Here is a 19,726-nt window from a genome sequence, read left to right as displayed (position 1 = left end):
GCAGGGAGCCCGATCTGGGACTCGATCCCGGGACTCCAGGATCATGACCTGAGCCGAAGGCAGTTGCTTAACCAACTGAGCCACCCAGGCGCCCTGAAGTATAGTATTCTTGAGGAAGGGTTTACATGTCCCCTGTTTCTTGGCACATTGGGATTCTTTTTTTTTTTTTTTTAAAGATTTTATTTATTTATTTGACAGAGAGACAGCGAGAGAGGGAACACAAGCGGGGGGGTGGGAGAGGGAGAAGCAGGCTTCCTGCAAAGCAGGGAGCCTGATGCGGGGCTCGATCCCAGGACCCTGGGACCATGACCTGAGCCGAAGGCAGACGCTTAACGACTGAGCCACCCAGGCGCCCCTTTTTTTTTTTTTTTTTTTAAAGAGCACATTGGGATTCTTGATTTTATTTTATTTTTTAAAGATTTTATTTATTTGAGAGAGAGAGAGAGAGAGAGAGAGATCATGAATGGGGGGGAGGGGCAGAGGCAGAGGGAGAAGCAGACTCCCAGCTGAGCAAGGAGCCTGATGCAGGACTCGATCCCAGGGCCCTGGGATCATGACCTGAGCCGAAGGCAGATGCTTAACCATCTGAGCCACCCAGGTGTTCCTTGATTTTTTTTTTTTTTTAAGATTTTATTTATTTGTTAGAGAGAGAGTGCGCACAGATGGGGATCGGCAGGAAGAGGTAGAAGCAGGCTCCCCACTGAGCAGGGAGCCTGACATGGGGCTCCATCCCAGGACCCTGGGATCATGACCTGAACTGAAGGCAGACACTTAACCAACTGAGCCACCCAGGTGCCCCGGGATTCTTGATCTTTTCCCGTTTTTCCCATCTTCTTTATCCCTAGCACTGGTCCAAATGGAGAAGGAGAATGAAATGGGAGCATTCTGGAATGCTTGGGATCATGATTTCTGTTTATTTACATATTTATACCTCTCTGGGTTTCACAAAGGGTTTGAGTTGGTTGTTTGGGACTACCAAAAAAAAAAAAAAAAAAGGCAGAACTGAATTCTTCCTTTGCGATCTCCAAAGCAACAACAATAAAACATGTTTATTTCTGATGAGGACCGCAGAGGTCACCCCAGCAGGCTTGTGGGACCAGATGGGCTCCGCTGTTAGAGGGAACCATGTGTCGTAGCTCTGTGCTGTGACTGCTGTGTGACTGTGGGCAAGCCACTTTCCCCGGGGCTCTAGTGTTGTCCCACCTTGCAGGGTTATCATGAAGTATAGAGTCATTGTATGTAAAGATCCTGGCAAATGTATATAAAATGTCATAAAATAGTCCTAATTTTAGCCTCTATTTGCAGGGTTTCTAAACACCAGTTCGTGATGGTATTTTTACTGCCATGGGGCTAAAATATCAACATTGTCATTATTCTTTACAAAGCTAGAGATACTTAGTTTGAGGCTTTTGATACATTCTGAAGTTGTATGACCTGCTTTTTAGTGTTAAAATGCCTTTTTTATTATTAAAATGCTTTTGAAATGAAATAATGGGAGGTGATTGGTTTTTCTTTTTTTAGTGCCCTTAGTGGAGGAAATACAGTTGGCAGCCTTGTGTTGGGTGCTTCTACCCTCAGGGGCATACCCTGGTCGGTGAAGCTGGGGGAGGAGGAAGCCCCAGCCAGAGAGGCGAGTGACAGGGCGCCTTCTTTACCTGACACAGCTCCACGCCCAGCCTCCCTGGGGGTTCCCCACATCTGCCCCGCTCTCCCAAGCAGGGCTCCCTGCCTAGGTGTGCCGTTAGCACTTGTCACACTGTGTGGTCCTCTGGGTGCTTCTCTGTCGACCCTACTAAACTCTAAGTTGCTTAAGGACAAGTGTGGGGAATTATTTAGCTTGTAACTTACAGAGTCTAGCATAGAGAGGGCACAATAGAAATAAATGAGGGGGGAAATCACACTGGCAAACCTCCAGTAAAACATGAATGGAGCAGATCTCTAACTTTATTCCTGAAAATACCCAAAAGCTCACCACAGATCTTGTTCACCACTCCATTTTGAATTCAGACCTTCCTTCAGGGATCACTTTCCATCTTCAGTGAGTTGTCCAAGGAAGGCTTGAGCTAGCCCCAGAACTGCGAGTGACATCTTAACCACTGAGATGTTGTTAGAAACCCAGGTGTTTCTTCTCATGATGGCATTTTATAAAATGTGTAAGAAAAGAAATTAACATATTTTTCATATCACATTGGTGCTTTGAAGTTTTTCTCAATTGGGCTTTCTGCTTTAATTAGTTTGGCTTCATTTTTTTCTTTAGCTTTGGGTGAGTGCCAGGGAAGCAAAGAAGCTTATATAAAGGGTTTTAAATTTTTTTTTTTTTTTTTTTTTTTTTTACTTTGCCAAAGATAGAACTGGTACTTAGTTCAGCTTGTTCTGGCACCTTCTTCTTTGATCGAGAATGTTAGAAATTTGGCTCGGTTTATTCCTTTATATTTATATATATGTGTGTGTATATATATATATATGAAGACTAAAGGCAAGATGGCTCTATTTATGTCTTGTTTCATGAAAAATATGAAAGGTTAACACGTAAGATTTGAACATAGCTGCTACCCTCTTTCCCCAACCAAAAAAAAAAAAAGATTGACCTATCAGAATGTTCTATATAACCTATTTAAATTCTAGAATTTAAGATTTACTTACCATTTGAAGAAAAAGAAAAGCTAATACCTGTAATTATCGCATGAGATTTTACTTGTTTACTCACTGTCAAACAGCCACTGGAGCCTGTCACTGAAAGCTGCCATTTCCGAGTCGCTGCCTGACGTTATCACGCTTTTTACTGCAGGGATATTGGAGAGCTGAGTTAACCTGGTTAGAAAGTGGACCGTTTAGTTTCATCAGAATCATTTGTGTGTGTTAGAGGATCAGCTTTTCTAAGAACTGAGGCCCAGTGCAATGCGCGCATGGCCCGGGGCTCGGCGGCACCTTGCAGGCCAGTCCTTGGTGGAGAGAGCGGACGGTTCCGTTGTTCAGGCTCCGCGGCAGGCTTCTCTCCCTCATCCCCCCTCTTCCCCTCCTCTCCCTTTTCTCTTTATTGAGATATTAATTTACATACAACAGAATGGACCCATTTAGGGGCTTTGACAAATGGATACGCCTGGGTGGCCACTGTCCCAAGCAAGATAGAGAACATTTCCATCACTTCAGAACTTTTCCTTGTGCCCTGTGCAGTCAGCCCCCACCCAGCCCCTGGCCACAGGCAAACATTGATCTGTCATGATGGATTTGTTTGGCCCGGTTTAGAATTTCATGTAAATAGAACACACAGTGTGCACCCTTTTGCATCTGGCCTCTTTTGCTCACCATGAGGTTTCTGTGAGGTACCCGTGTGCATCTGTCAGAAGCTCATTCCTCGTCAGTGTTGAGTTTTGTATTGCGTGGCGATGCTTTACAGAGCTGTTTCCGTGACCTGTATGCTCTGTGGAAGTATGTGCATGGTCTGTATGTAGATCCCTTTCCCCCAACTCTCCTTAGCACTTGAGGAAGGCTGGGGGGTGGAGCAGAGGAGGCACCTTTTCCTCCAGGCCATCACTAGTCCTGATAATCAATCCTTGAAGAGTTTGGCTTCTCAGAACAACTCTTGTTCTGGTTACCCCCAGCCTGTGGTAGCGGATACCATCCTGGTTTGTCTTTCTGGAGATGAGGAGATGGGCATTCTTAATGGTGTAAAGTCTTGTGACCAGAGGGGCTCTTCTAGAGCTTTTGCATGATTTCCACCATCCTGGCAGCTGCTAGACCACCTGGCTCTGCTAAGTTCAGGCACATGAGAATCGTGGAGCCCATCTAGCATGGGGCGGCCAGATACCTCCACCTCTCACCTCAGTGCCTGCCTCTAAGTTGTCTGGCTTTTCCCTGGTCCTGTCTGGGCTCAGCTGTTAGCTTTAGCCCAGAAGGGAGGACTGAGGCACAGAACTGCAATTTGCACTGTGTTATTAACAACCTGATGACTGTGTGCCCATTACTCTTTAAGAATCACCTTGTAAGAGTCACTGGTTGTTTTGGGCTGGGGAAGGGGGGAGAAGGAGATGGCAGCCAAAGTGCATGGGGTTTCTTTTTGAGATGATGACAGTGTCCTAAAATTGGGGTGATGGTTGCACAGCTTGTAAATATACTAAAAACCATTGAATTGTGTACTTTAAATGGCTGAATTATGTGATATGTAAATTACATCTCAATAAAGCTGTTTTAGAAAAAGTGTGGCATTAAAGCAAGGACAGACCAGTAGAGGAATGGGGAAAAATCACATGGTGAAAATTTTATCCTTTACCCCATGTGACATGACCTGTTGCCAGATATCCTCGTGTTCCTCATGGGTCTAGTTCCGTGGCAGGCATGAGTGTGGCGGAGAGAGGATGGGCTTTGAAAGTATCAGGTAGACCTGAGTTCGAATCCCATTCTGCCATTATTTGCTGGGTGATACTGGGCAGGTTGCTTAATTTCTCTGTGGTGGTTTTCCTTCCGTAAAACGGGGCTAGTAGTACCTATCTTATGGAGTCTTTTAAAAGAGCTCGGTGAAGGTAGCCATTTTCATCCTATAACAGGATAGAGGTATCAGAAGAGAAAGCCGGTCCGGTGTTGCCCTCATGTCTGTGCCTGATGCTAGATTAAAGGACTGCTGTGCGTGGACTCAGCCATCAGCTGAGGACAGAGGTCATGAAGGCATTGGTAGTCTTCAGCTAACTTGCTGGATTTTGTTTCAGTTTCTACCTTAATCTACATGGTTTGAGTAGGTTGATGGCAGGCTCTTAGAGAACCCACTCCTGTCCCTTCCTTCATGAAGCCTTCCCTGACCCTGCTTCCCACCCTAGCTCACTGCTCCCTTCCCAGTGTTCCCTCAGCCCTTGGTGCATGTTGGTTCTAGCAGTTATCAGCTCGTGCCATTTTTATTTATTTACACATCTGCCCTGCCCATACACTGAGCAATCCAGGGCAGGGATGTTGGCTTTTTCAACCATGGGGCCCCGTGGCCTTAAGCCCTGTGCCTGGCACTAATGTTTGTTGAATGAATGCCCAAAGGTTTCAAGTCTGATGACAGAAACCAGATTGGAACTGGAAACACCAGTTTAGGCACCACGTGCGAGAGGTAGCAGGTGGGTTTCCTGGAGCAGTGTTTCTGTCCCGGTACCACCTTAGGGGGTGGGACAGCTGCCAGAGCCAGCCTTGTCCTCCTCCAGAGGGTCAGGACAGCTGGTCTCCAGCTAGGAACCCACTGGCCGAGGTTGTGGGGACCAGGAAAGAATGCCCCAGCCACTGGAAAGCCGGGCTCATTACTTCATAGTGCCACTGCTATCTGCATTCTTAATTCACTTCAAATCAGATTTTTATTACGTAGCAGCTGTATCCAAGACCGGCTTCTGATTTATTGAGGGAAGCCAAGAAGGAGAGGCAGTGTAATGGCTAACAGCTGTATTCTGGAAGCTGACTACCTGGGTTGGGATCCTGGCTCCCCCATGTGCCAGCTTTGGGATGCAGGGCAGGTAATATAACCTCTCTGTACCTCAGTTATTTGAGCTGGAAAATGGAAGACGGGACAGTCCCCTGATAGGATTATTTTCATCATTAACCATAAAATAAGCACTATATAAATGTTTACTGAGCAGCTTGTGTTTGTTGGATTACTTAAAAAAAAAAAAAAAAAAAAAAATGAATCCACCTTGCCGTGCTTGTCGTCCTCTCTCATAACCAAGAGCCCTAAGTGGGGCTCTGAGGCAAAGAAGAGTTTTTGGTCACACTAGCTGATGAAAAGGAAAAGTAGATAGTCAGCTTGGTCTGCCAGAACTCAGGTGTTTATTCTTTCTTAGTGGAAGAAAATACCCCCAGAAAAGGACTTCTGTGACCATACTTTTGTGCTGCTTAAATTTAGTTAAAATGCTTTGGAAGATAACTGCCAGGCCATTAGTTTTAGAAAGTCTGTGTGTTGTGGTCAAGCACACTGAAGTAGTCTCTAGAAACATTATTTAGCCTTTTCCAGCTTTAGTGTCCTTGGATAAGATGACCTTTAGGGCCGTTAAACCCCCCGTAAGCCCCGGGTTGAAGTAGCCGGCCTCCCTGCAGACTAGAGAACATGGCTGGCCTAGTGCCCCAGCATGTGCCTCTGTAAGCGTGCAAGTGATCTAACTAAGCTGATGGTGGAATACAGCGAAGTTTGCGTTGTATTGGGTTGACTTCTGTGTTGTTGTTGTTGCTTTTCGTTTGTTTTTTGTTTTGTTTTTTTTGGGGGAGAGGGTAGTATAATAATTTTCCAAGTAGTATGAATTATTATCATGTCAAATAATTGAGCCTTGTGTTGATGTGATCTTTGCTTTATTGGTGTTTTTCCATCAAGGAATTTCTAAACACAGATTTTGGAAAGATATTTTTAACCTGTTTTGTTTTGTGTTATAAGGTCAGACTAGGGGCCCATGTTCCAAGGGAGGGAATGGTCCGGCTCTGTTCTGGCCACCACCACTTAAATGTAGCATCTAGCTTGCCATAGGGGTTGGGGGGGGGGTGCCCATGTATCTTCTGGGAGGGTACTTTGGGGGAAACTGAGCTCTTGAAATATTTGTTTCTTTTTTTTTTTTTTAATTTTTTTATTGTTATGTTAATCCCCATACATTACATCATTAGTTTTAGATATAGTGTTCCATGATTCATTGTTTATGCATAACACCCAGTGTTCCATGCAGAACGTGCCCTCCTCAATACCCATCACCAGGCTAACCCATCCTCCCAACCCCCTCCCCTCTAGAACCCTCAGTTTGTTTTTCAGAGTCCATCGTCTCTCATGGTTCTTCTCCCCCTCCGATTTCCCCCCCTTCATTCTTCCCCTCCTGCTACATTCTTCTTCTTCTTTTTTTCTTTCTTAACATATATTGCATTATTTGTTTCAGAGGTACAGATCTGAGATTCAACAGTCCTGCACAATTCACAGCGCTTACCAGAACACATACCCTCCCCGAAATATTTGTTTCTTGTGTTTTTACAGATTAGTTTCAATACCTGCTCTTTCTTGTAGTGTTTGTATTTTTTTTTATATTGTTGCATACGTTTTTCAAGCACTTTTTTTTTTAAAGATTTTATTTATTTGACAGACACAGCGAGAGAGGGAACACAAGCAGGGGGAGGGGGAGAGGGAGAAGCAGACTTCCCGCTGAGCAGGGAGCCCGATGCGGGGCTCGATCCCAGGACCCTGGGATCATGACCTGAGCGGAAGGCAGACACCTAACGACTGAGCCACCCAGGCGCCCCTATATTGTATGTATTCTCATGGGCGCATACATTTTAAAATGAGTTAGGACATCTTCCTCTTACCCTAAAGCTATATTTATTCTTATTTTTCCCTTCACTGTTTTTTTTTTTTTTTTTTTAAGGCAGGTCACCGGTGACCTGAGATACTGCATTTTTCTTTTTAAAGATTTTATTTATTTATTTGCCAGAGAAAGAGGGAGAGAGCACAAGCAGGGGGAGTGGCAGGCAGAGGGAGAAGCAGGCTCCCTGCTGAGCAGGGAGCCCGATGTGGGGCTCGATCCCAGAACTTCGGGATCATGATCTGAGCCGAAGGCAGACGCTTAACCGACTGAGCCACCCAGGCGCCCCTCCCTTCACTTTTAATTCTTTATAAAACTCTAGGAAGAAAGGTGTTTTGTGGTCTGGTTTTTACTTCTGGGGAATCACAGGTGCACATCTGAGTGCCTTCGGAGGCAGCCTGTGCTGCGGAGAGACTGGGGTCTCCGGCACTGAGGCTGCATCCGCTTCCTCTGCATCTCCCACTGTTGAGCTGCTTTGCCTTGCTGTGTGGAGTCACAGAGGGAAGGTGAGTTTTATATGTAGGGACCATGTCAGATCATCCCATGCAAGGAAGTCCCTGTGACGTTAACTCCTGTGATGCCTGGCACCTTAGCTCCAGAGCAGGTCTTTTTTCCCTCCTGAGTGGAAGGATCAAATACAAGGAGAGATCTAAGACTGTCATATGCAGTGTAAGCTAGTTCATATACAAGTTGATTTTTGGGGGGTTATATGACTTCTCCGACCTCCTCTTTCTTTCTCTCGAATACCGAGATTTCTGTTTGGCCACTTTCTGAAAAGAAAGCTCTTCTGTGATGGTCCTAGCCGGCCTGGAGCAGAGGTCTGAGGACCTGGTGCCCGGAGGGTGCCTGCAGCAGGGTAGGGGACTGGCCTCATCTCACTGCAAGGAGTCGGCAGCCAACAGGAAATGATGAAATGTGCTGGGAGAATTCGGCTGGGAGCTGGAGGTCAGACGTACCAGCAGGGTCGGAAGGAGGCAGGTACGGAAGCTGATCTGCAAAGGGAGGCAGTCGAAGCTGGCATTTGACAGAAAAACGTGAGTGTGCTATTTAAATTTAAGGCCTGTATTTCCTTTAAGGGAGACCTTTTTCAAAGCAGAGTTTTCATTGATTTTTTTTTTTCTGAGTGCTTGATTGAGAAATTCACCTTTTAAACACACTTAGTTTTAGAGCTTCTTGATGGATATGTTCACCCAGTTCAGTATTAACCGAACAGTGTGGAGTGGGGTGTTTTATTCAAAATGCTTTGAGAAAATGTCAGAGTAAATGTTTGATTTTCTTGGTGAATAGATTTTGGCCTAAACAAGTGAAAGATCGTGCTTTATAATCTTTACTCTGGTTTTAGAACATATATGCATGCTTCATTCCTAAATAGATGGAATAAATTAGAAACTTTGGCATAGCGTAGGTCAGCTTACATACTCCCAGCTGTATTGTTTTCTTACTGGGGAGCTAAATGAGTTACTTGAGTTAACTATTAATAGAGGGTTGGTTTCTTTTCCGACTCTCAGGCATTATGTCTTTTACATACTTTCTTAACAGCCAGATCTAACCTACAAACACGGAAATGGGACTCGGGAGAAAAAGCGAACAAATTAGCTTCTCTGGTTGACACTGATTGCTGTTTCATGGCCATCTGCTCCAGCCTCCCAGAATGAGCATGTGGCCGGCTCTAAGGCCCCCTCTGCCTTCCTCCTCCGTCAGTTCTTTCTTATTCCTCTTCGCAGCTGGACCCGGTGCCCTCCGTTCCATCTGACTGCTGTCACTAGACACTGTGCTTTTATTTTTAGTAGGTACCAAAATGTAAAAGTTTTTATTGTTCCAACAACTGAGCAGTCTTACATACATATTTGTTTCTTATCTGCAAGTCATATTCTGGAATTGAAAATTATGGCTCCCCTTCCCTCCTTCTTGTTTATGCAGTACTGTGCTTCTAATTAGAGGGTTGTTTTTTTTTTTTAAATCCTGAAACTTGAGTGATCCGTCGCTAAATGAATATACTTTCTGGGTTACCTATTGCCGTGAACATTAGAAAGGCAGCGTCAGGGTCTTCTTTCTGGTCTCCGGAAGGTGCCAGGCTGGTATAGTCTGCGCCACACAGAGAAGCCTGTTTCCTTGTTAGGGTGTTACCTTGGATGATTTGTGTCTTTCTGACACTTTTAGGGTTGTGTTTTCCTATTTTTTTTTTTTAGAAATCTCCCAAACATATGATATTTCTCTCAGACCTTAATGAGGTCCATAGGTTTTGCCCTTGCTGTTATAATTCTGAGTATCTCCTCAAATTCTTCTTTGCACTAAGATATCTTACTGAATTCTAGATGAACTTTAAATGCTGCATTTGTGAAAAGAAGAGGTATCGTAACTTCAGACTGAAACATGTCTTGCAGGTCTGAGATTTATGCCAGTAGTAAAAATAAGCCTCCCCCTCTTTCTTTTTATACATCGTTAGTCCTCTGTTTTGCCCAGCCACATAATTCTGCTATTCATTTGGTGGCATAGTTAAAAAGATGGGAACATGATATTTAGAGTTGTAATGACTCCTCCTGGCAGTATAGTCAGGCCCTTCATTTTTTTTTTTTTTTTTAAACAAAGGAATTAAGACCAAGAGGCGACATACCTTGTTGACTTGTCCAAGGTCACACGGCTTGTTGGTAGCTGAGTGAATCTAGACTGACTTCTGGATCACCGGCCTCTCTTCTCCTGCTTTCTTCACATATTATCTCACGATTAATAGGACTTGGCTAGGAATGGCTTTTTTCTTCTGATGAGTCCATTTTCATTTGTTTCATTTTCAAATATTCGGCTTTTATGCAATAACTTCCCTAAGTTAGTACCACTGGGTATAGGTATACAGTGAATTACCTGAGGCCCGAAGAGCGTTGACATTTCTTCCCCCAAGAGAGATTTTTTTCTTAAAATAAAGAGCTCTCTATTGCATAAAGTTTTTCTTGCTTCAGCCCTAAACCAGGCCTTACTCAGTTGTTACTATTGTAAGCATACCTCATTATATGATTACCTGCTAGCTGAGAAATCCAAACTTAATAAATTCGCAGCTATTACAAGAGACAGACAAAAGTACTCAGTTCTTTGAAAGAGAATTCTTCAGGATGTGAGAAGAAACCCTGAAGTCTGGGGGCATTTCAGTCTGTCTGAGGGAGTACTGATGGCTCTAAGTCTGGACTGCCCAGGTTTTAGAATGTGGCAGACTTTATTTATTTATTTTTTAACATATAATGTATTATTTGTTTCAGAGGTACAGATCTGTGATTCAACAGTCTTGCACAATTCATAGCGCTCACCATAGCACATACCCTCCCCAATGTCTATCATCCAGCCACCCCATCCCTCCCACCCCACCCCCCACTCCAGCAACCCTCAGTTTGTTTCCTGAGATTAAGAATTCCTCATATCGGGGCGCCTGGGTGGCTCAGTCATTAAGCGTCTGCCTTCGGCTCAGGTCATGATCTCAGCGTCCTGGGATCGAGCCCCACGTCAGGCTCCCTGCTCTGCGGGAGGCCTGCTTCTCCCTCTCCCACTCCCCCTGCTTGTGTTCCCTCTCTCGCTGTGTTTCTCTCTGTCAAATAGATAAATAAATAAAATCTTTAAAAAAAAAAAAAAAGAATACCTCATATCAGTGAGGTCATACGATAAATGTCTTTTTCTGATTGACTTATTTCGCTCAGCATAACACCCTCCAGTTCCATCCACATAGTTACAAATGGCAAGATCTCATTCCTTTTGATGGCTTCATAATATTCCATTGTATATATGCACCACATCTTCTTTATCCATTCATCTGTCGATGGACATCTGGGCTCTTTCCACAGTTTGGCTATTGTGGACATTGCTGCTACAAACATTGGGGTGCACGTACCCCTTTGGATCTCTACATTTGTATCTTTGGGGTAAATACCCAGTAGTGCAATTGCTGGGTCATAGGGTAGCTGTATTTTCAACTTTTTGAAGAGCCTCCATGCTGTTTTCCAGAGTGGCTGCACCAGCTTGCATTCAGAATGTGGCAGACTTTAAAATGATACATTATCATGTTAAAAAAAAAAAAAAAGAGGGTAATGATTTAATATATAAAAGTGGAATTTATCCACAACTTTCCAGACTCAGTTAAATAGAGTTTCTTCTAAAAATTGAATTTGAGGGCGCCTGGGTGGCTCAGTTGGTTAAGCGACTGCCTTCGGCTCAGGTCATGGTCCTGGAGTCCCGGGATCGAGTCCCGCATTGGGCTCCCTGCTCAGCGGGGAGTCTGCTTCTCCCTCTGACCCTCCTCCCTCTCATGCTCTCTGTCTCTCGTTCTCTCTCTCTCAAATAAATAAATAAAATCTTTAAAAAAAAAAAAAAATTGAATTTGAGTCCTTCTGAAATTCAAGTCTGGGAATTAGATGCGAAGAGAGGCCTGACTGAGAGCAGCGGGTACCTCTTCTTAGACCCTGACATGGTGTCACTGTCTGTCCAGAGTCACCTGAAATTCCTTGCAGAGGTTCATAGAAAAGTACTTACTTGTATTTTTTGAAGTATTTAAGAGTGTATGCCTTCAAGAATTTCAGAAACAAGTACACTATAGGAAAACAGGTATTTTCATAGACACTTTAATTGTATTTGAAATTGTGGTCAATAACTTTATACCTATTTTAATTTATAAAAGCTAAGAATGAAGTAGGATATGTGAGCAATGTTTCTATGCAGTAGGTCAGCACTCTGTCTTCCCCCCTGCTGTTCGGGCAGGCACTTCTGTCATTACCCTTGAAGAAGCTGCTGCTTTCAGTTGAAGAGCCAGATGACTACATCCAAGGGCCAAAGAAAGGGCGAGGGGAGAGTGGCTTGGTTCACTTCTCCCATAATTTAGTTACCTTTGTTCCCCAACTAGCATTTTATCTTTACTGTTATATTTTCAGTACACATTAAGTATAGTAGTTTAACTGGCTTCCTTTTCTTAATATATAATTGGTCTTTTTAATATATATGCATATTTATAATTATACATTATAAATATAGGTATGCATAAACATATAATTTATATGCAGTTGTCCTAGTCAGTAAGTAATGTTTGATATTCTTCCTTGCCCCTAGCTTCTGTTTACTTCAGTGTGAATTCTGGTCTGCCTATGAATTTACAGATGTGAAGGGGGAATACGGTCCTGGCTTTGTTGCAGACTGTGCGGGGGTTAAGGGCTGCTTTTGGCCCAGAAGTCTGTGAGAGTTTATGCTATTGGTGTCATCTGGGCCTTCCTCATTTTCATCTCTGTTCAGGGCTTCTCTCCAGGACAGCTTCTAGTCGTGGCCTTAGAACCTTCTCTAAGGCTATGGAAAAACTTCTCTCAGTATGTCAGCTAGATCCTAGGGCCTAGAGCCAGGTAAAGAGCAGAGCGAGCGTGTGCATGCGTGCGTGTGTGTGTGTGTGTGTGTGTGTGAATGAAGGGAAGTAATAGTGGAAAACATGGGCCATTAATTTGAATGAATGAATGAGTTGCAGTGGTCCCCTTTTCACGGAGGCTGCTTTTGAAGGCACTGTAATCCTGTTTCACTGGACTGGTCTAAATGCATTTGCATCTTACAGTTCTGCCTTGATACCAGATGACAGACTAGATGCCTACTTAACATCTCCTCCAGCCCTGGGAGTCTGCCCTAAAGTTTTTTCTCATTAGACTCTGTCATTAGTGAATCATAAAGAATTAATTTTTACGTGGACCGATGAAGCATATTGTTCTATTTTTGGTTAACTTAAAGAATCTGACAGGAAGTATTCTGAATTTGAAATGTGTGCCAATGGCCATCACAGTAGTAAGGGATTACAATTTTTTCTTTCTTTCTTTTTCTTTTTCTTTCTTTCTTTCTCTTTCTTTTCTTTTCTTCCTTCCTTCCTTCCTTCTTTCTTTCTTTCTTCTTTCTTTTCCTTCCTTCTTTCCTTTCTTTCCTTACTTTCTTTCTTCTTTCTTTTCCTTCCTTCCTTCTTTCCTTTTCTTTCCTTTCTGTTCCGTTCCGTTCCATTCCTTTTTTTAGCATGAAGCCTGTGCTGAATTTCATATTCAGTCTTGTTTCCCATCAGAATTGTTCTGCAGTGGAGTCCTTAAGGGAGATTAGGGGAGAATGATTTTGCTTACTTGACAAAATGTTGTTGATGTAGTTGAACTTCCCAATTTGGAATTCTGTCTTTGTTTTCAGTATCGGTAGTGCTAGTAGAGCAAGATAAATGAAGTACAGGGCAGCTTGGGGACAGCAAAGTGACCTCTTTATGGTTCCTTTCCACTGTGAACTGACGCATAAAGAAAAAATAGCACAGGGCACAGTGGTCTGATGACCAAATACCTGTTGACCTGGAAAGCAGAAATGTTTTGTTAATTCACCACCTATGAGTGTGTTCAGCGCAGGTTCCCCGAGGTCTGGCCCGTACCGTGCAGGAAGAATATTATACAGCGAGACCCCGAGGCCACGCAGAGAAGCATCAGGGCCACTTGTGGAGAAGTCTTTGCATATTTAATGTTGAACTCCAAGATACTACATTTATTCTTAGCCACATCCAGTGGACTGCTAAGATTGAGGAGTGTGAGTTTGGGATGGTAGGTGTTGTCATAATGATGAAGACTCATAGCAGGGCTCATGTAGGCTGTGATCATCCTACAGCCTGACTGCTCTCACTGATGGACAAGCAGGCACCTGGGCGAGCTCTGTGTTTATTTCCAACCATCCATAGGTCACCACCTGGAGGGCCAGTTCGCCTGGATGATGGGTGGCTGGATCGGGTGATTTGCTCATTTGGGCCTGTGTGCGTTCATACGGTTAGTTTGCCCACTTGGCAGAGTCTCTTGTCCACCAGGTGTACCTCAGGTCTTTCTTCTGAACTGTTTCTCTTTGTGACATTACCCCATATCTTGCCTCCAGAATGAGGAATTTTTAATCCCTGTTTCCTCCTCCGCCCCTCATTCGTACCTAGCATAATCGTTCACAGCGTCCTCTGTCCTGGTCTCTTAACCATTTCTCTTGCTTCCTCTCTAACCTCTAGAGCTGCACTGCCCAGTTTAGCAGCCACTAAGCACATGTGGCTATTTATATTAAAATGAAGTAAAATTCAGTGAGATTAAAAAAAGACAATTCCTTAGTGGTACTAGCTGTAGTTCAGGTGTTCCACAGCTGGTGGCTGGTCTGTTGGACGGCTCAGGTCTAGATGCTTGATGGTCTGTTCTCCACTCTCTGTCGGAGGGAACTTTCCTTCCTGGACTGTGACCAGGTCCCTCCCCATAACCTTCTGGAGGAGCCCAAATCCCTAGTGTGGCCCTCAAGGGGCTTAGCCTGCTGGCACCTGCTTTGCCTCCTCGTATCCAGTTCTTCCCTCTCCTCGCCCCCCACTCCACATTCTTGGTCTTTCATCCATTTTTACCTTAGTGCCTGCTGCACTTTCTCTCTCCAGAGTAGCATTCCCTGCCTGAGCATTCCTGTGCAGGCCACAGATCTAGTGCCACCCGGCTCTCTCCCTGGCTTTCTTCAGGTTGATCTCATTTTCTCTTTGTACTCCAGGTACTTGTAATCCACGGTGGTACTGGCCTCAGAGAGAGTACCGACGGGGGCTCATCCTGTGGTGTTGTGGTTTGTCTCTCTCTGTGGCAGGCACGGTGGTTAGGCTTTGGGGACAGATAGACTTAATTTCAAAAAACCAACCCTTTACTTGCCAGGTGGCTTTGGGCAAGATACTTAACTTCCCTGAGTTTCAGTTTTTGGTGCAAAAAGGTGATTTTATGAAAGCATGAGTACAGGACCCGTGGGCAGAAAGAGCTGCTGCTATTTTCCCCATGTTAAATGAATCCAATGCATAGAGCCCCCACACTGTGCTTAGAGAGCTCCTAAATCGTAGCAGAGAGCCATCACTCTAAATGTCATTCCAGTACCCTTCAGCCCTGTGAAAGCCACATCATCTACCAATAATGATGGTTTTTTTTCTTCTTCTCTAATTCTTGTACCTTTTACTTGTTTTTCTTATGGCATTGGCTAATATCTCCAGTACAATTTGAATAGAAAAGGTGATAAGCAGCTTTTTCTTGTTCCCATGCTTTCTATTTGCTACAATTCTGGTAGAGGTGTTTTGTTTTATTTTGTTGGTTTTCTTTTGTTTCAATTGAGTTCCATCATGCCTCCCACGTCCATTGCATTTGTTTTTTCTCTCCCTTTCTTTTAGTCTAGAAATTAAATTTTCTGTCTAGCCCTTTAGTGGTTATCCCCTACGTGTTTTAACACATAACAAATCTAAAGTAACACTTTTCTCTTGGAAAGATTTAAAACATTTTAACTCCACACCCCTCCCAACTTATTCAGCATTTTCTTTCTGAATTTTAGAATCCTGTAAATTAGATACTATGTTTCATATAGTTAATGCTGTTTATATATGTTAGTGTATTTACCTGTATATTTGCTTGCCATTTCTTCTTGTGCTTCAGGCTTTCCCTCTGAGATCATTTCTTTTTGCCTGAAATAGACCCTTTAGAATTTTCTTTTCTGTGATGTCCTTTTCTGGGGGGAGGGGGGCGGTATCTATTTTATCTCTTTGAAAATATCTAGTTCTTATTAAAACTAGTTTTGCTGGGTATGGAATTCTGAGTTGGCAAATATTGTTGCTTGGCATGTGGAATATATCACTGCAGTGTCTTCTGCTTTCATTGTTGCTCTTAGGCCAGTTGTCATTTTTTGTGGTCTTTTCTCTCTGGCTGCCTCCACGATCTTTTCTGTGCCTTTGAGGTTCTACAGTTTTACTTTATCTTGGTGTGGCTTTCTCTCCCTTTCTAAAATCTGACTTGATTTCATTGGGCTTCCTTGATCTGTGGTTTAGTGTCTTTCAGCATGCTGAAAAATGGTCTTTAAAGATTGCTTCTTACCCATCCTTAATGTTACCTCCTTCTGGAAGTTTCTTAGATGTAAGTTAGGCTTTACTGTTTTTCCCAAGTCTCTAATCAATCTTTTATATTTTCTTTCTTTCTATTACCTCAGAGAGAAAGCTGACTTATCTACCTATACTTCTTCTTTAAATTTGCCTTTTTGGTGTCTTTAGATTCCTTTATGATAATTTAGAGTAGAATAAAGTGATGCAATTATATTTTATTATTCAGCTTTTAAAATTTTTCAGTGGGAGACTCATTAAGATACCTGGTTTGCCTTGCTGCTAAAACCAGAAGTCTGTTCTGTCATAGTGTGTGTGTGTGCTAGAGCCTAGCACATTCCTTGACTCATTCCTTCCAGGCATGTTTATTTTGCTCCTGTTGTGCATCAGTGCTAAGGATACAGGGGTGAACTTGACACAGTTCTTGTTCTTCAGGAGCTTGTGTTCTTGTGGGTGGTGAGAGACAGTATATAAATACATAATGTGGCACGGGAAGCTGAGTGTCATTTAAAAAAATAAAGCACAGTTTAGGGGCTGATATGTCAAAGGGATGGGGACAGGTTAGACTTTTTAAAGAAGGTGATGATGTGAGCGGATATGTAACGATGTGAAGCAGCAGAGCCTGGAGGAGGGGTGTTTCTGGCCGAGAGGAAGCAGGTGTGAAGATAGGGCTAAGCCTGGTGCCTTAGGAGGCCCACGGGAAGGTCACTGTAGCTGGGGGAGCCAGGGGTAGGGGTTGGAATGAGCCGATACTGGAGCTGGAAGCTGGGGCCAGATCGCATGGGACCTTGGAGGTCAGGGTGGGGAGTGTAGATTAGTGATGAGCATTTTTCAGCATGCTGAGAGACACAACTGTTGGCAAGTTTTAAGTTTGGTGGCTTGACCCAGGGTAGCTGAAGCAGAGGTGGTGTGAGGTGGCCGCACTCTAGCTCTGTTTCAAGGTGGAGCTGATGGATGTAGGGTGTGAGGGAAGGAGAGGTGTCAGGGGTGGCATGGGGGTATTTGTCCCAAGCGGCTGCTTAGATGATGGAGCCTTCACTGAAAGAGAAAGACTGGGTAGGAGCCTGTCTAGGGGATGGAGGAGCCAGGGCTGAGTTTTGGGCAGTGCGTCAGAGAAGCCCATCAGGTGCCAAGGAGTTGATGCTGAGCCAGTGGTTGGGGCTGTGCTGGACTGGAGTTCAGAGGAGAGGTCTGTGCTGGGGAAATAAAGTCAGGAGGCATCAGCGGGGGGCTGGTGTTGAAAGTCACAGGAAGGAGGGATCACCTAGAAACTGGTGTGCAGGGAAGAGGGAAGAGTGCAGAGGCCTGGGCCCTATGGCCTTTCCGGCAGTGAAGGTGCTGCTGGGTGCTTTGCAGGACGGGGCTGGAAGGTGTTTGGGTACTTGTACTAGTGAATGTAAGTGATACACAGGCCAATTATCAGTGACTTGAAGATAAGGGACATGGTTGGATTCCCTTACCAGAAATCTTGGGTTTCATGCTTATGGACATTACAGAAGGTGCCTAGGGCACTGCCTTATTTTCCTTTTGAATTTTCAAAAGTGACCCAACCAGTATTCTTAGGGCAGAAAAATTAAAAAATACAGATACGCACAAAGAAAACTCCCAAACTCACATATTCCGCCATCCAGAGATGGTGAATAAATGTTAACATTTATTCAAGTATTTGCTCAAATGTTTCCTCCTCAGGAAGACCTTTGCTGATCACGTCCTGTCTATAGTAGACCGCAACACTCTGTCCCTCACTGGCTTCATGTCCCAGCCCAGCCCTCAACACCACCTGCTGCGATATTCCCTCCTGGTGTGTCTGCAAGTCCTCTGGCCCCTGGAGCGTCAGAAGCCCTCAGTACACTTCGCTGAACGAAGCAGTTCACATTTTGGTACATAGCCTTCTGGACTGTTTTTCTGCATAATCACCCACTCTTAAACCTAGATTTTTAAATAAGCTAAAGTGGTCAATAATTTAGACCTAAGGTGCCACAGCAAAGCCACCTGTGCCCTTGTGGGAGTTGGGTGCTGTCTTCAGTCTGTGTCCAGCCTCTTCGAGCAGCTCCTGAGCCTGGGCCTTGGTTGGAGCACCCCATCCTCACTCTCACCTGGCCATAGGCCTCAGGCCTCCCCCTTCCTCTTCCAAACTGCTCTCCCACTTGCCCCTCCTCCGTCCTCCATCCTCTCTCCTCCCTGTCCCCTAATCAGGTGTGACCTTGGCTCTACCGTGAATTCCTGGGCTGCAGGGCTGGGTCTTATTATGGACTTACTTCACTCCCTTCCCCCAGCTCTTAGCAGGGTTTCTGGCACTCAGAAAGTCAATGTTTAAAAAAAAAAAAAAAAAGTGAGAAAAAATAAATTAAAAAAAAAGAAAGTCAATGTTTTTTGAAGATTGGGATAAATATACATAAAATTATAAAAATATTTTGATTTAATATAATTTTACTGAGTTTATCAGAATAAATTATATATTTTATTGAAAAGTTTAAAAATTTGGAACACAGGCTATTTTTTTTTTTTTTTAAAGATTTTATTTATTTATTTGACACAGAGAGAGACACAGCGAGAGTGGGAACACAAGCGGGGGGAGTGGGAGAGGGAGAAGCAGGCTTCCCTCGCAGCAGGGCGCTCAGTGTGGGGCTCGGTCCCAGGACCTTGGGATCATGACCTGAGCCGAAGGCAGACACTTAACGACTGAGCCACCCAGGCGCCCCCACAGGCTAGTTCTTGAGCTAGCCAAACTGACAAATGTTTTATAAAGGATAGGCTCCTTGAAAGTCCTTTTGGAAACTTCTTATCTCTGCCAGCTCCAAAGTGTATAATCAGTTGCTCCTCATAATCCTGGGGCAGCAGCCCTTTCTGCCCACGGGTCCTGTCCCCATGCTTTAATAAAACCACCTTTTGCACTGAAAAAAAAAAAGGGATAGGTTCTTTCTGCATCTGTGTGTGTATGTGAGAGAGAGAGAGAGAGGGAGGGAGAAAGAGAATGCGTGTGTATGGGCGCGTGTTTGGGCACATAGGGCGTGTGCATTTGTGCGTGTATGTGAAGTATCTGCACGTGTGTGTGTGCATGTGTGCACATGTGAGCATGTATGTGTGCTTGGTAGTAAAATTGAAGTTAAGGTAGTATCCAGGGCATTTTCTTGAGAGCTTCTCAGATAATGCTTGTTATATATGGTAATTGGGTATTTTATCATAAATAGAAATGTCATTAATTCTTCTTTGTAATATGGTAACTGGAAATGTTTATTAGGTATCATCAGGAAAAAAATGTAAGAGGCTTGATTTTTGTTTTGTGTTCCTGGAGTTTTCTGCATGTAAGTCCTGCTTACTCCGGTGACATCTGCCCCGTGGGCCAGAGAAATCAGGAGGAGCTGGACTAGGGACAGGCAGGTAGAGATGAACACTTACTGAGTGCCTGGTGAATGCAGGCACTCACATATAACGTGTTATTTATTTTTATTTTATTTTATTTTTAAGTAGGCTGCCACCCAGCGTGGAACCCAGCACAGGGCTTGAACTCACGACCCTGAGATCAGGAGTCCGGACGCTTAGCCGACTGAGCCACCTAGGC

General features: G+C 44.1%; 1 protein-coding gene across 5 annotated transcripts in view; it reads left to right on the top strand.

The window, feature by feature from the left end:
* The window catches only part of PACSIN2 (protein kinase C and casein kinase substrate in neurons 2), a 132,078-nt gene that overhangs the window by 40,114 nt on the left and 72,238 nt on the right, over positions 1 to 19,726 (top strand). Inside the window, exon 1 of one of the 5 annotated variants that reach the window (XM_078076710.1) lies at positions 8,181 to 8,326. The exons of the other annotated variants lie outside the window; for them this stretch is intronic. The gene's annotated coding sequence lies outside the window, so the exon portion shown is untranslated. Of the gene's footprint in view, positions 1 to 8,180; positions 8,327 to 19,726 lie in introns of those variants that run through there. 5 annotated transcript variants of the gene reach the window in all.

The sequence above is a fragment of the Halichoerus grypus genome, chromosome 6, assembly GCF_964656455.1.
Source record: "Halichoerus grypus chromosome 6, mHalGry1.hap1.1, whole genome shotgun sequence".
NCBI classification, from domain to species: domain Eukaryota; kingdom Metazoa; phylum Chordata; class Mammalia; order Carnivora; family Phocidae; genus Halichoerus; species Halichoerus grypus.
Note: the sequence above shows the minus strand (reverse complement) of the source record. Positions and strands in the feature narration are given on the sequence as shown.